This window comes from Callorhinus ursinus, unplaced genomic scaffold, assembly GCF_003265705.2.
Source record: "Callorhinus ursinus isolate GAN/ISIS: 27379988/994484 unplaced genomic scaffold, GSC_fseal_2.0 scaffold10, whole genome shotgun sequence".
In the NCBI taxonomy this organism is placed as follows: Eukaryota; Metazoa; Chordata; class Mammalia; order Carnivora; family Otariidae; genus Callorhinus; species Callorhinus ursinus.
Window position 1 is genome coordinate 41,998,328 of NW_027397072.1, and position 17,317 is coordinate 42,015,644.

Below are 17,317 nucleotides of genomic sequence, written 5' to 3' on the forward strand. Positions count from 1 at the left end.
CCTGAATCTGAGTTACAAAGTAGGATCAAGAGCCAGGGTTAGAATTAGCTGTTTTGCAACTGACTGGTATGAGACATGAGATTAAAAATTGAATTGGCATTGCGAAGAAACTAAGATGCCTTTAGACTACAACTACCCAGAGAGTTGTGAGACTGATTTGCTGATATACTTGAAGATTAATTATGAGGACCTTCACTATGAATCATAAGAGAGGCTTGGAAATTTGGCAGGCTTTGCAAGTCAATAAAGTGGTGTCTAATATAGAGAATACATAATGTCTTGGAAAGCTCTTAGAGGTGAGTCATGAGTATAAAATTTATCTGTTTCTACAGCAATCCAGTGGAACCAATCAGGGTGTTTAGAGAGGGCCAGACATGAGGCTGGGGTGGACAGGAAATACTGACATTTTATAGGATTTTATTTTATTTTATTTTTTTCTCTTTAAATAGACACTTTATTATATCCACAGGCGATAAAATCCCAGAGCTACTGTTAGGCACGTAAATACAGATCCTGCTAAATATTTAATGTTATCGAGCTTGTGTGACTCCAGCATGGTTTTGAGGCCAGCGACCTCAGTGTCTATCTTCCTGTCTGGGTGACAGCACGATCTTGCTGGGCATGCAATGCCACCATTTCTGTCCTCATTTCCAGCAGCTTCCTTTCATTCAACGAGTACAATTCCTTCACTCTGCTCTTTTCTAGATTGAAGTCTAACTTGGTATCTGTTCGGACTTTGACCACTTCATCCATTATTTGTTGTTTTAACCGATGTAGTTCCACGTTTATCTTCTCATTTTCTGCTCTGAGGGCTGAAAATTCGCTCTTCTCCAAAATAATCATATCTTTTTTCACGTTGGCAATCTGAGACATTATTTGCTGTACGGTGATCTCCTGCTGCATCTTGGTGACCATATCCTTGTAGACAATATCTATGTTGGTGTCCGTGATCTTGACCAATGCAGAGAGAGTGATTTCTGCTTGCTGGGTGGAGAACCCATTTTCTTCCAGTAAACACATTAAGGCATGGGTGTCAAAGTAGAGCTTCTTGTTCCCACAAGAGGTGAAATCTCTCCTTTTGTGCTCCAGATCTCTCCTGCGCTCCAGCTGCAGGCTCCCAGCAGAGAGGCTCAGCTCTCTCCTGGACGAAGTGAGGGCGGCCACTCGGCCGCGGCACAGGTGGAGGGCGCCGGCGGCCCAGGCGATGCCTGGGACCAGGCCCCGTAGGTACCTCCCCGCGCCACCACGGCCGGCCGCGGGGACGGAGGGCCTCGGGCGCGAGCGCTCCGGGTCCGCGAGGGGCCGGCGCGGGGCGACGGCGGCCAGGCGCGGGGAGGGCACGAGCAGGAGGAGGAGCAGCGGGGAGGCACGTGACGCGCCGCCGCGGGCCCCCAGACCCACGGACAGCGCTGACAGGCAGTGGCGCGCCGAGACGCCGCGGCCGCCCGGACTTCCGCAGCTGCCTGACGGCAGGAAGAGCAGAAGCCGCCGGCGGCCCGGCGGACTTTTCAGCCTCCCGCCCGCGACGAAGCCGCGGTCCATCGCCACGGCGGTCACCGGCCCAAGCGCGCGCTCATGCTGCTCGCGCGCCGCGCCGGCCCGAGTCCGACGACAGGAGCGAGCGTGGGCGGTGGCGCCGGGCCCGCCCTCTATAGGATTTTAAAAATGTACATTACTATCCATATGTTAAAGATTTGTCAAATTTGTCTGCCTTCTCTAGCCATTTCTGAGAATGCCTGAAGTTTGGACAAGGCATCTATGCAGTATGTTATACGATTTTCTTGAATGATGAGTAAAGGCTTATAATAAGTGAAGTGTGATGTCATCCATTACCAGAATATTGATTCCATTTAGCCTATAAAACAATTCACACATTCAGTGGAAAGGACACTGAAATTAATTTTTGATGGCCATTGTATCTTCCTCTTTCCCACCAAAGCATTATCTATCCTTGATCTACAAACTAGAAACCAAACTGGTTAAAAAGGTTTTAGATTCTCTAAAATAGAGTGAGAAATTTATATATAATCTTAGCACCCGATCTCACCTAGGATTCTCACAACAAAACTAGTTGGTACGCCAGCAAAAAATCTGGCCTTTGGATGTCATGTCTTAAGCAGCCTTTGTATGAATCCAGTTGATCATGATGTAGTATGTTAGCCAGACTGTGAAATGTGTGTTGATTTCAAGGGAGAGAAAAAAATGAGAAAAATATCTTCAATCCAAACTATACAATTTAGGAAGAGAATTACTCATGGATATCAATTTGCTTTTAATCAAATTTAACAGTCTACATATGTCTTTAACAGTTAGGCAATAATAAAGTTAATTTTAAACAGGCTGGGTAGATCAGTTGCAGGTTCCCATGGTGTGATTAAAATATTTTGTAGCTCCTTAATGTATGGGATTGGTCCTGTCAATAAAATTGACAAGCTCTTCAATGACCTCTGCAAATGTACTATTATTGACAATGAAGATAACCCAAGTCAATATTCTTCAAAGCGCTTAAGCAGTATATACCCTGCAGACATCTGAGTTGGCACCAGCAATACTGAATATTCCAATCATATCTTATGTAAAGCATATCTTACTCTGAAGTTTGATTTCACATCTTTTCTCTACTTGAGACTGAAAATAATAGATTGTCAGGAACCCTAGCTGTAAGCATAATCATTTTTCAAAAACCTCAGAGGCAGACTTTCTGAAATGGTTCTCATTGTTATCAATAAAATAATCTTAGAAAATGTGGATTTAAGTACATTAAGCACAAAGGTGTCAGATCAATGTGAGCAGAATATCTACATGTAAAGTAGTACTGTTTAATTGACTTGTTACTCCATAATTATTTTTTATAGTAGTGGTAGGTGCAAATTATGTGATTTTGCATTATATGATTTAAGAGACATGTATGGGTGTGAAGTTGACAAAGTGTGGACTTGTCAAGATTAATATTTTGTGTCAACTTGGCTGGGCGACAGTGCCCAGATGTGGTTAAACACTGTTCTGGATGTTTTTCTGTGAGGATTTTTGGATAAGACTGACATGCAAATTGATGGACTTTGAGTAAAGTATATTGCCCTCCATAATGTGAGTGAGCCTCATCCAATCAACTGAAGGCCTGAATAGAACAAAAGACTGATATCCTCCAAATGAGAGAAAATTCTATCAGCAGACAGCTTTTGGACTTGTACTGCAGAGTGGTCTTTTCCTGGGTCTCCAATCTGCTGGCCCTCCCTGCAGATTTTGGATTTGCCAGATCCTATAATCATGTGAGCCTACATATACACACATATACATACACCTCCTGTGGGTTCTGTTTCTCTTGAGAACCCTGACTAATAAAGGTGGACACTTGGACAAGGAACAGGTGTGCCAGCAGAAGAAGCAAATATTTGAAGGGTTTGGAATCCTGTAAAATTTGGGTAATTGTAACTTCACTGATCACAGTAGTTTGTAATACTTGAAATTCTGAATTACTTAAACAGCCAACACTAGGAATTTGTCTTATTAAAATATGGTATGGTCATATAATTTAAACTAAGAAACAGGAAATGATGTTAGAAGTACATTAATAGTGACCTGGTGATAAATTTATAATTTGTATGATTTGAGGTGATTTAAATTTTTAAATTCATCATTACTGTATTTTTTCTTATGCACTGATTATGTATTACTGGTTTAAATAACTTTAATTAAATAAAAGCAAAGAAGAAGTCCTGTAAAATGATCCTTTATATTTGTATAATGCTTTCAAATTCTCATTATTATTTGCAATTTTTATTTGTTCCTGGCATGAGGCTATGAACATTGGGCCTTTTGTCACCATTTTTTTCCTTCCTATATTCCAGCACTAAAAGAAAGCAGCCTGAAGGTGATAAAGTCAATTTTGTTTTAATTGTCTATGCAATTATGAGAAATCAAAGTAATTGTCACCAGGATTAAAAGAAAAAAAAACTTTGCACATTTTTAATTAACAATCTGTTTTCATCAAGATCAAAATTTTTACCCAAGAGATCTCATAAAATTAGATTGTTAATTGTCACATATAATGACTATATTTAATTTTGGCACAAAGTATTTTTTAGTAAAAAACTTCAGTGTAATTTAATGTAAAACAAACAAAAAAGCTTCCATGCAAACATTTATATTAAACCTTTTAAACTAGAATCAGAAAAAAAATACATACACAAGTCAGGGTAAAGAATGACAGATTTATTTCCTGCTTTGATACTTACATTATTTGTGGCAATACGGATTCCTTCACTATGTCTTTCCCACTATATTTGAGTAGAACCCCTAGGAAATGCACACCACTATAGAAGCTACCTTTGTATTTGAACATTAGGTAGTTTACCTAAACTACTTAGGCTGACATTCAGGCTCCTCTCCATAACATATTTTCAAAAAGTTCTTTTATTTTTAAAGATTTTATTTATTTATTTGAGAGAGAGAGAGAGTGCACAAGCAGGGTAAGTTCAGAGAAAGAGGGAGAAGCAGACTCACTGCTGACTCCATCCCAGGACCCTGAGATTATGACCTGAGCCGAAGGCAGATGTTTAAGTGAGTGAGCCACCCAGGTGTCACCCCTCAACAAGTTGTCAACTCTTCCTACATTCCATCCAAGCTTGCCTCTTCAACCATCCATCCTGTATTTTCCACCTTCCTATTCAGTGTTCACTCCCTCCACTGAAAGACATGCTATATGTAATCTAGATAATGCCAGGAAATCTCTGTCATTCAAAATCTACACAGTATTAAAACCCTTCCTGGTCCCACTACTGTTCAATTCTCCACTTTTCCTAATGGCCTTTTTTGTTTGTTTGTTTCTAGGCAAACCCTTTGTTCCTTCTAGCTCAAAAATAGTATCCATAGTTCTATAATTTATTTTGTATCTAGTTAATCATTTTCTTGTACTATTATTTCATTTTCTTGAGTGGCTACTAATTAGGGTATGCATACTATCAAATGGCCAAACATTTCCTAAGCAGCAGGTTGGTGGCAGCTATTAGCTTGGCGTGCTACACTTCTACAGATTCAGGCAGTTAAGAGGACAATGACCCCAGATGAATGCAAGTAGCTTATTACTTGCACATATAGAACCAAGAAAAATCAGTGTGTATTAGCACCCTGTGCACTAGTCTTACAGGAAGACACTAAACCAAAGGAGCCAGATGGCAAGCTATAGGCTACATGCTCTGTCAAGGAAGAGCTAACTCTAAATTATGGACAAACAGTTTTATAGTCTGCAGCTGTACCTATATGGGGAGACATGGACAGATCCATGCCTCAGTAGATCCAGGGATATGACGAGAAACTGATTCATGGCAGCCTCCCACATGACATGGAGGGACATGTAAAAAGGCCTTCAAATATCTCTTCACCAGATTGTTTCCCTTGCCATGTTCTAGGGAGGTCTATAGGGTGTTTCACCAGTATTTCAAAGACTGCAGTCAAGTCGTGCTTAAATGGCCACTTGAAGGCATGCAAGATCACCAGGCTGCCATGGATGAGCCTTTACTCTGTATGGATATATCTGCTGGCTTACTCATCGTCCTGGTTTTGTCTACTATTGCCTTTTAATAGTAATTAATAGTACACTATTTCATTCTTAAAGTTTGTCATCTTGAACAATAACTTATATTGACATTCTAGTAATGGTTGTTCTTTAATTGGCTTAAAATTATTTAAGAGAAAATACCATGTCTTTTATATGGGTGTATTCTACACAAAAAGCCTTGCAAAATCTAATAATGTGGTAACTCTGGACTAAATCTAGACCTTCTGTTTCTGGAAATTTCCATTTGTTGGATCTTTCACTGGAGAAGGCCAACTATTACATGACTGATATGACGGATCACAGCTGACTGACCATTGCAAAATACTCACATTTTTTTCTCACTCTATGTCCACGGCCTTTCAGGACAGACTGTTGCTTGTTACATGTACTCACTCTAACTCATGTGCATGTTTTATTGTTTGTTTTATTTTGTTTTTTAATGGCATAACATAAAATACTGAATGGAAAGGAGAACTTGAAAAGAATGAGAGAATACCCTAAGAGACCCTGCACCCCTTCCTCAAAAATCATTTCTAGAGACTAGCAAGGCTGTAAATATTGGACAAAGTATTTTGAAGACTTGTTCTTTCTAAATTTATTTTGTGTAAAAATAGTGGAGATTTTAATTCAGTTCTACAATCAAATAAAAGTCTATTTGATACTTCAGAGATAGTCTAGTTATCACCTTTAGACAGTATTCTGAAGTATATTGCAAATCTGATCTGACCATAATTCTTTCCTCACTTTTTTTTGGTATAGCCTTGAGCCAGAAAAAGTGGATTTAATGCACAAGCAAAAAATGGAATAGGATATAGACTCCTTGATAGATGTTTTTGTTTCCTAAAACTGCCAGAGCAAAGTACAACAAGTTGGGTGGCTTAAAAAAGAAATTTATTCCCTCACAGTTCTGAAAGCAAGAAGCCCTAAATCAAGGTGCTGGCACAGCCATATTCCCCCACTGAAGGCTCTAAGGGAGGATGTTTCCTTGTTCTTCCTAGACTTTGGTGGCTCTCTTCAATCCTTGGCATTCCTTGGCTTATAGCTACATCACTACAATATCTTCCTCCATCTTTACATGGCCTTCTTCCCTTGGAGTGTATGTATCTCTATGTGCTCTCTTCTTATAAAAATCCCAGCCATTCGCTTTTGGGCCTACCCTAATCCAGTATGACCTTGTCTTAGCTTGAGTATATCTGTAAAGATCCTATTCCTGAATAAGTTCACATACATACACAGGTGCTGGGACTTAGGCATTGAACATATCTTTTTGGATACTGAATTGGGACACAATTCAACCCACTACAACAAAACATCACTTTTGATGAACACTTTAAATGAGAGTTAGAACAAATCAGAATAAAATCTTCTAAACTAATGGATTTATAGCAATATAAAACAATTAGATACTTCTGTCCAGTTCATTAAAACACCAGAGAAAAGGCCTCTTGATAAAGATCCCACAGATACTGTAAAGAAAAAGTTTGGGGGAAAATACAAACATATGTCTGGTCAAATAGGGAGAGTTGAAACATCCCAGTGAAAAGTGAAAGGCAAGGAAGAATTGAGGACTAACTCAAAATTTGAGGTTTGGTAAAGTGTCCCAAAAACTTATACAAACATCTTTCAATAGAGGGTAGAAGTCTCACAGGTTTGGCTGCCAAACATATAATGACAATAACTCAGCCAACAGAGGACTCCACTAGATAAAAAGAAACTATAAAAATGGGAAACTTTTAGTTAGAAGATACAATAACTGAATAAAATATTCAGCCTAATAGCATATTTAAGATGAGTGAAGAATCAATAAATCTTAACAGAGACCAACAGAAATTAACCAGTTGAAAGAATTGAGAGAAAAACAAATTGAAGAATAACAAGCAGAGACTCAGAGACCTATAAAGCTATGTCAAGAATACCAACAAATGTATAACAGGAGAAGAAACAAAGTTGACAAAATGTTAGCTAGACTTACCCAGAAAAAAAGAAAGGACTGAAATAAATAAAAATGAAAGGGGAGACATTATCACTGGTACCACAAAAATACAAAAAAATCACAAAAGACTACCATGAACAATTACACAGAACAAATCATACAACCTAGAATAAATGAAGAAAATTCTTGGACACATACAACCTCACAAGTCTGAATCATAAAGAAATAGAAAATCTGACCAGACAAATAACAAAGAGATCAAATCCGTAATGAAAACTTCCTGACAAATCAAAGCCCTGAGCTGGAATGGTTTCATAGGTGATGTACCAGAAAGGAAACCATCACCAAAATAAAAAGGCAACAAGGCAACTTAGGGAAAGGCAAAAATTATTTCAAACTATGCATCTGAGAAGGGTCTAATATCCAAAAAATATAATGAATTCACACAACTTAAAAGCAAAAAGACAAATAAAATCGGACTTTAAAATGAGGAGAGGATTTGGATAGACATTTTTCCAAAGAAGACATAACCATGTCTAATATGTATGTGTAAAAATGATTAATGTCACTAATAATCAGGGAAATTCAAATCAAAACTACCACGAGATATATCATCTCATACCTGTCAGAATGGCTATTTATCAAAAAGATAAGAGATATCAAATGTTGGTGAGAATGTGGAGAAAGAGGAAGTTGGTACACTGTTGGTGGCAATGTAAATTGGTGCAGCCACTATGGAAAGTAGTATGGAGGCTCCCCAAAAAATTAAAAATAGAACTACCATAAAATCCAACAATCCCACTCAATCCCACTGCAGGATACAGACACACACACTCACAAACACACACACACACACCACACACATACAGAAGATGAAATCACTGTCTCAAAGAGATATCTGTACTCCCACTTGTGACATGAATGGACCTTTGGGCTATTTTGCTAAATGAAATAAGTCAGACAAATAAAGACAAATATTGTATGATCTCGCTTATATGGGGAATCTAAAAATACTGAGTTCATAGAAATCGAAAGCGGAGTAGTGGTTGCCAGAGTCTGAGGAGTGAGGGATCTGGAGAGATGTTTGTGAAAGGATACAAACTTTCAGTTATAAGATGCATAAGCTCCAGGAATCTAATGTACTGCATGATGACTATAGTTAATAATGCCGTATTACTTTAAAACTGCTATGAGAGTAGAGCTTCAGTGTTCTTACCATAACAACAAAATGGTAATTAAGTGAGGTAAAGGATGTCTTTAACCTTATTGTGGTAAATAAACATTTTGATATATGTGTGTTGAATTATCACATTGAACATCTTAAACTTACACAATGTTGTATGTCAATTATCTCTCAATAATGCTGAAAAAGAAAAGCTAGATCATTTGGTGGCCCCTAACATCTAATATGTTTGAAATACAAAAGCCTACATTTACTACTACAGGCAAATTATATAGGGTTCTGTTCTTTCACTAAATTTTTGCCTGCCTTCATTACAGTTCCTTTTATTTCTAAGGTATATTTTGGCCTATCATTTTCCTATAAAGAGATCACTGGATCATTGGGAAAGTTAATTCTAAGAGGAAGAAAACTGTCTCAATTTGTTCAAAAGCTTTTACAACTGAAGGAGAATTTTTGACAGTTCTCTTCTACCCCCATATCTCTTCATTACATATTTTAGAAGAGACACCCACAGTGGGGAGAGCTATAATTGTTCTAGTTCCTAGCTGAGTAGGAACACTAAGGCCATACAACTAAGGCCTTAGAAAATTCTTGCCTGAGAGATTCATGACAACATGGACAAGTCTTAGTTCAAGTCAAACTAGACTGCTTTAGATATAATGCTGGACCCTCAAAGAGGAATTTTTGCTGGCATAGAAGAAAAATGTTGCCACAAAAGTCTCTGGGACCTTTTATGCTCCAGAAATAAAGAGGAAACAAATCATGAAATTAGGATGATTTGGCTAATACCCTTACGTCTAGTTCTGTGCATGCTTCACATTGGGTCTCTTGGTTTAATTTGGGCTACTCTGGATTTTAGCTTAAGAGTGAACTATACACTTTGACTATAATCTTTCTCTTAGTATTTGTGTGGCTTGTGGCACTCATACGTGTAATATCCAGTCTGTGCAACTGCTGTTCTGCCCAAACAAACAACGAGAAAATTTGACACTTAGGATGCTTCAGTCTAAAAACTGAAGCCAATATATGCTCCTGCCCTTGTGCTAAATAATACTGAAATCCCGTCTCCATGATGAAAAATATTGAGAGTAAGTACAAATAATCAGGCCAAGACTACAGAACATGGTTTCTCAACCTTAGTACTGTTGACCTTTGGGCTATATTATTCTTTGTTGTGGAGACTGTTCATGGCCAGATATTTGCCAGCATTCATGACCTCTGCCAGTGACAGGTTATCATACCCCCTTCCTCAGTGGTGACAACTGGCAGATCAAACTCTGTACATGACACAGCTTTAGGCTGGTTTGGCTAGGACATCTCAGCCCTGAGCTTTGTGTGAAACTCCTCACAGTAACTTGTTTACTCCATCTCAGATCCAGACTCAGGCCTCATGTGCTAACCAGCCACGAAGAGTAATCATTTTGCTTGTCCTCATTTCATTCTTGTGCTTTTGCTTCTTTCTGTTTCTTTATGTGCTGCCTCTCCAGACTTTGGCCCACTCTCCTCCCCATACCAGCCAGGGCTGCCTCTAGAGGCTTCTTTCAGCAAGCGCAAAAAGAAAAGGCAGCAGGCTGTGGATGAGACAGATGCCCTGGAAAGCTAGAGCTACACCTTTAGGACCATGAGACCAAACACTTTGGGGAGAGCTGCCAATCTGCCCAAGAACCATAAGTCACAATGGCTTTGCCCTGTGCCAGGAAGTCAGTGAGGTGGCAGAAACAGCATAGGCTCTACATTAGCTTAGGCCTTTGAGTCATTGCTCCCTCCCTCTGTGCAACTTGGGGCAACTTAACTACCTCCCAAGACCTCAGGTTTTGCTCATATATTAAATGAGAGTGTGCTAATGTTAGTTGATAAGACTGAATTGGATAGTGGAAATGTAGGGGCTTAGTAAACTGTGGCTTCCTACACAGTAGCTGATCACTTTATGTGGCCACTGTTCTGGAAAGATAGGCTGCTTCTGTGTTCTGAGCATCCTCAGCATTTGCATCCTGACATTGCAAGGCCTTGTGACTGGCAAGATGTAGGCTGGATGTCCAGGTTAGCCACCAGCAGAGTGGCAACTCCCTGATTGAGAACTACTCCTATAGGCCAACTATCATAACTTACTTATTAAAACTAATAGCTTGCTTAACAAGACTTACTCCAAGACTCGCCTTGCAACACCCACCAATCCAAAGCTATTATTATACTGTCATAAATTCTACCAAATCACAACCAGTTCCCTGCTCTCAGGAACTATCTTAAAATCATCCTTAAAGTTTTATAAATGTTCTCTCCTGAATTTTGTTCTTCCACACTGCTATAAATAAACCAAACTTAGATCTGATTTTCTGGTATTTTGGAGAAGTATATAGCCAAAAACTCCAAGAGCCTGGCCCTAAAATCTGTGTGGGCTAGAACAAAAATTGAAATGGAGACTCATATATCATTTGTCTCAAAAGTTAAATGTTATCAATTGAGCCACATCCATTACCCACCCACCTCCCATAGAGCATCTCCCAGTCTCCTTCCAGGGGTTCCTGACCTGACCCAGAGATTCAAGCATACTGGCTTTCCTCTAAAATATCATGTAGTCGATCTACCTGAGGAGTAGCGGAGATCTTCTAGGAGAGGACAGAAACTGGGCTTGCATCCATGACTCTTGGGTCATGACTGAATCTTTCTAGACCTAGGATGGGGATTAACTCATCTAGCTACCAGGGATCCAGAGCAAGTAGGCTCCCTTCTCCAGGTCTTACCTTAGTAACTCAGGATTTCCACACAGTTTTAACCACTTCTCAAATCTTTATCACCCAAATCAAAGAACAAAAAGGTGTAGTTGTTTGAGGAAGCTGGTCTGTCTAGATCTCCACTTTGGGTGATTTGGAGCACATGACTTTAAACAAAAGCAACTCTTTCTCTGATTTCCCAGAGGGAAATGTGCTTTATGTTTAGCTACTTGTTATAAGCAAACACCCTAATTCCTTTCTGTTCAAAGTGTGCTCTGCAGACTAGATACATCTGCTCCCCTGGGAGCTCAATACAAATGTAGAATTTCAGGTCAGATCTAATAAATCAGAATTTCTATTTTAACAAGATGCCTAGGTGATCTGTATTCACACTCAAATCTAAGAAATTTTCTCTAAAGCAAGAAGACCACCTATGAGAAGGGTCTCCCTAGCTGGAGTCTAAATGCAGTACCCACTCCTATCACCTCATTCTACCTCTTATCAGATTACAAAAATCCACAAATTGCTTCACCCACCACAGACTATGTATCCCTGCCTGATACATAGTCTGTGGTGGGTGAAGCAATTATTATAGTACACTTACTAAATCTTAAAAGGTTTCATAGTCATGTCCATTAAAAATATACTACAGACTGGGTGGTTTTAAAAATAGAAATTTATTTTCTCACAGTTCTGGAGGCTAGACAGAAGTCCAAGATCAGGGGGCCATGGTGGTCAGGTTCTGGGAGAGCTTGTTTTCTGGCTTGCAGACAGCTGCCTTAATCCTCATATGGTCTTTCCTAGTTGCATGTGCATGAACGGAGAGAGATCCCTCTCTTTTCCTCTTCTTCTAAGGCTGCCAATTCTATCGGCTTAGGACCCTACTCTAACCTCATTTAACCTCAATCACCTCCTAAAAGACTCTAATTCCTGTATAGTCATGTGGAGGGTAAGGGCTTCAAATTCACATGGGAATTTGGGGGGGAAGGGTAAAATTCAGTCCAGAGCACCAACAAAGTTCTTTATAAAAATCAGTCTCCATTTAGTCATAAAAGTATGTTGGATAATCAAATTAATACTTTTTTTACTCTGCCTCAAAAATAATTTTATAAAATACGGTCTCATATTTCCTCCTGAACTTGAAAAATAAGATAATTTGGCTTTAAACAAGGTGGTGAGTTGTTATGTTTTTCTTCTTTTCCTTACTACTTGATAAAGTCTGGTTTGTAGTTTCTCTTGTTCAATTAATTTTCTTTTAGCAAAAATGTCCATTGTTATATGTATTTTTGAGTATTATAGGTTTTAAAAAAAAGAATAAAGGAAGAGAAGATCATGAAAACAAAATCAAAGAGATTTAAAAAAACACGCAAGATGCTAAAGGAAAAAAGAAAGTCATATTTTCCCCGTTATTCCTTAAAACATTCCTTAGGTGAAAACAATGAGCCAAGTCAGAATGCACCCAGCTGTTTGCCTATAATTATAATTTTGTTTTCATAAGGAATTGCACCTGTGTAATAGTTCATTATAAGGTATTACGATTTTGAGTTTACAAGCAAAATGTCTCATTTCCTTGTGGGGAAATAGAAGTTTTCTCATATGTATTTACTAAACTTCCTGAGAGGGTTTCTTGCCTATCTTAGCAACATCATTACTTGGGAAATAAAGCTCAAATGGGCTTGTTAAATATCCATTTTGCTTTTTGTTTTTTCTTTGTTCATTTCCTTGATAAAGTTATCCTATGGGAATTCTCAAGACTTAAATGAAAGATATAACAATCATCAAATCCCTCCTCCTCATTTAAATTTAAAATTTTTATCATGCATGCAGTTGACAAAGTGGCAAATGAGCATGACATGACTATAAATAAATGCAATTCAGCAGCCACAGGAAAGGGAATCTCTGTTTTCTTAAAATAGCAAAGGCCACAAAGAGATTTTGGGGAAAAAGTGACAGAGGCTGTAATACCCATGAAAGCCAGCAATAACAAACATCAAAACTAAAGTACCATTTCCTTCACAGATTTCTCAAGAGTTTTATCTGTAATTAGCAGCATGACCAACTTCTGGACAATTTAGGTATCTTGATAAGCACTGAATTACATCCTCGCTCTACCCACTGTGATGGTAGGTAACAAGTTCAGTCAAAAAAAATTCCCATATTTTTCATATTAACTAAAGGACATTCAGGGAATTAAGAATTTTGTAGCAGTTGAAAAATATGGGTTATTATGATTGGCAGATAATTGTTTACTATTCAAATATTATTGATTCTATCTAGAGTAAAGACCTCAAGAAAATAGGTTTAAAAAAACTTTATTTAGTAGCAGAAATCTCAGTTTGAAGATGAGACTAGTCCTGCTTTTTGGTAGTTGGCAAAGGCTTTACAGGTACTTTAGATGTCTATGACATAAAGGAAAGAAAGCCAGAAATATAAAGTGTGCGACAAGATGAAGATTAGTTAGTGGTTCCCAGGTCTTGGAAAAAGATGGCTTATCATTCCATTTCTACCACCCCTTTGTATCAAACAATAACAAAGAGGTCCAATGACTGCAACTCTTTGTTATGGAAAGGATTCTTAAGGATCTTAATTCTTCAAAAAAGTAGCAAATACAGCCATTATTAATTATTAATCAGCCAACATTTCACTATTCACAGAAATCATCGTCTCCCAAAAAAAAATAGTGAAAGGGTATTGGAATATTTTGCAAGAGATATAAAAGTTGGTTTTATATTATGTACTCCAAAACACATAGCTATATACAACCATCTTCAATACGACTTTTCTTCCAAAACTCTGTAGCCGACCCCTTCATCAACGGAGGTTACATTTTCTTTGCTCTTTTTCTTTCAACCAGCATCACTGGCTCCTTTTATCTTTCTAACTTTCTAATGTCCTCAGAACCCCAATTTTTCCTTTTTATAAAGTACTGCCTCAACCACACAATTAGGTTGCCCACTGTTCCATGGATCTTTTGTGACATAACAAATCATCCCAAAATTTGTGGTGGTGAAAACAATACAATTTTTTTTTTTGCTCATGGTTTTTGGACAGGACTATGTTCCACAATGCCTGAGTCCTCAACTGGGAAAACTAAAATGGCTAATGGTAGGAATCACCTGGAGGTTTTTTCACTCCTATGTCTGGTACCTGAGCTGGGGTGACACATAGATTGGGCTCATAGAAATCTCTGCTAGAGTGCATGCACATGGATTCTCTATATCAATTAGGTTTCATGGGAGAATGACTCAAGAGAAAGCATCCAAGGTACTGAGCATTCCGGGAGAACAAGGCAGAGCCTGTTAAGAGTTCTGATTCAGCCTCATTCCTGACATATTCTATTTGTCAAAACAATCATAAGCCCTCTTAGATTCAAGGAGGAAGGGACCTAAACCCAACTCTGGAGGGAAGGGGTATCAAAAAGTGTGGTAAGTCTATACCACATGACTTTAAAATGCCAAAATTGTTACACTGAGAAGGAAGGGTCTGCATTTTTGTTTATTTATTTTATTTCACAAATTAAAACTTTCCAGTTATCAGGAAGCACCATTCTTAAAAGTAAACGAAGATGACAATAAAAAAAAAAAAACGCTTGTGTTAAGTAAGGATGCATAAGTGACAGGGAATTTAAAGATGTAGGGCAAAGATGGGATTTGAAATGGTTGACAATAGAAGGCCATCTTAAATTATTTCTTCCAGCTGATACTCCATCAATGCACCCTCTCAAGGAAAATGCTAAGTTTGGAAATAATACAAACGGTAAAATAGAAACAGGAGGAAATGGGTGGGAAGGAGAAGCAAGGTAGCTTTATACTGAATATAAACCCTGAAATGAAAACAGCCTAATCTAGAATAATGACACTGTGACAGTGGAGAAAAGGGTGAGAGCCATTTTTAAAACAATAAATGACAAAAAATTTAATGATAAGTAGGTTTAAATTCTGAAAGAAACAGATGAGTCAATAAAGACTTTATAATTTCTGTCCTTGGACACTAAAAACTATTAAGTAAGCATGTCAATAAAACAAATGGAGTAAGAAAACTTATTCAAAATTGGAAGTAATGAAAACATTTGGTGTCCTTCAAAGTTAAGCTTTGACACTTTTGGTGTGATCTAAAAATACTTTAGTTATCTGGAGGAATGTAACAGAGTTTGACTTTACTATATAGTCTTTGATTTGTCAATATAAAGTTCCATATTAACATGTAGAATTCTTCCTTCTAGAATAAATAATCCTCAAGATTTTATTTTATTGTTTTTGGAACATTGGCCAATTTTATACCTAACTTAGTATTCTCATTCTCATATTCTTATTTTTATGCCTTCTTTGATGGGTTACATAAGCCCTGTTCTTAAAATGTTCTTGGAACCAGCTTTACCATCTTACTAGTTCTCTGTTTCAATACTACAATGAATAGAATCTCTGATATGTGTTCATTTCATATTTGTAGAAGTATATTAACCATAGTTCCTAGTTTCTGTATCTGATGTTTGAAATCTGGGGACTTGCTGACTAGGGAGGGACTGCCTCTCCCAGGATTAGCTGATTTTTACATATAGAAAATGACTCACCTAGGAGTGAGCCTTTCACAGGCAAACTAACCTATGCAGAGCCCATACCCCTACCTGTCTGCCTGCTGTATTGGACTCTTAGACTCCAGAACAGTATTCCCCATCCACATCACCATGGGCCGGACCAGGCAGGCATCAGGCAACTAAGGGCAACCCCTACATATAGGAGCCCACTAAAATTATTTCTCCTAACCAATCCTAAACCTGCATAGTCTGCCTGTGAAAACCATAATAATGGCTTTTCTAAAGTACACCTCCTTCTCTATGCCTTTGATCTCTCTGGGTGTTCTCTTGTATGGCCGGTCTTTGTGTGCCCCTCTCCTCTTGGGAATTGTAAGTAATAAACTATCCTATCTTTTTAATGGCAATCCTTTCTTGATCTGTTGACCTCACCATACCTGAATTTAAAAAAAATCTGTATTTTTAAAACAAAGAGTATTATCTTTTTATCATGAAAAAATACCATTTACAAGCATGGATCACTGGGAGAAAAAGGCATTAGTTTCTAATACACACATGCTTAGTTCACTAGTCTTACGCACCTGTAACCTTCCATCAACAGAAATGTTTATAAAAGCCTTTACTATTTGTTTGGTGTATTATTTTGATTTGATATTTGATATTTGATATATTGATTATTTTGTATTATTTTGATTTGATATTTTTCTAATAAAAAAAAAGACTTAGAGATTCCCCTAAACATCCTTATGACACAATTTTGGAGATATGTTTTCCAAATATTTGTTGCCCAGTTGGAGATCCATTTCACTACATTCCCTACTTATTCCATTAGCTCCCTACTTGTTTTTCCATCCCCTCCTATAACAATAACACGAAAGGAGTATTAGGATTTTGTCCCTGAGAATGGGTATACTTACATATAAAAAAATTGAGTTTCCAAAGAGAAAATCGCTACCTTGGACAAATGCCTACTTTGTGAGAGGCACCAAGAATATAATCAAAGCAGAGTTGTTGCACTCAACCATTGTGAGGATGCTCACATAATCCCTACTTTAAAAAAAAAGATTCATTTACTTATTTTAGAGAGTGAGAGAAAGAGCGAGAGTGGGGGGAGGGGCAGAAGGAGAGGGAGAGAGAGAATCCTCAAGCAGAGTCCCTGCTGAGCACGGAGCCCAATGCGGTGCTTGATCTCATGACCCTGAGATCATGACCTGAGCTAAAATCAGGAGCCAGCCGCTTAACTGAATGAGCCACCCAGGCACCCCTCCACATACCTTTTTTTTAAAGACATAATCCCAACTTTTATGTTTCATTCCCAGGAACTTTAGATATCACCTAGTCAAACTGAATTGGAAGGCTATGGATAGGTAGTAGAGAGCATGCAATTGGCAGCAAACAATAA

General features: G+C 38.1%; 1 pseudogene; it reads right to left on the bottom strand.

Moving 5' to 3' along the window:
* Positions 1-274: 274 nt before the first annotated feature.
* On the bottom strand, positions 275-1,548 carry LOC112820659 (mitochondrial calcium uniporter regulator 1 pseudogene; annotated as a pseudogene).
* Positions 1,549-17,317: the final 15,769 nt, after the last annotated feature.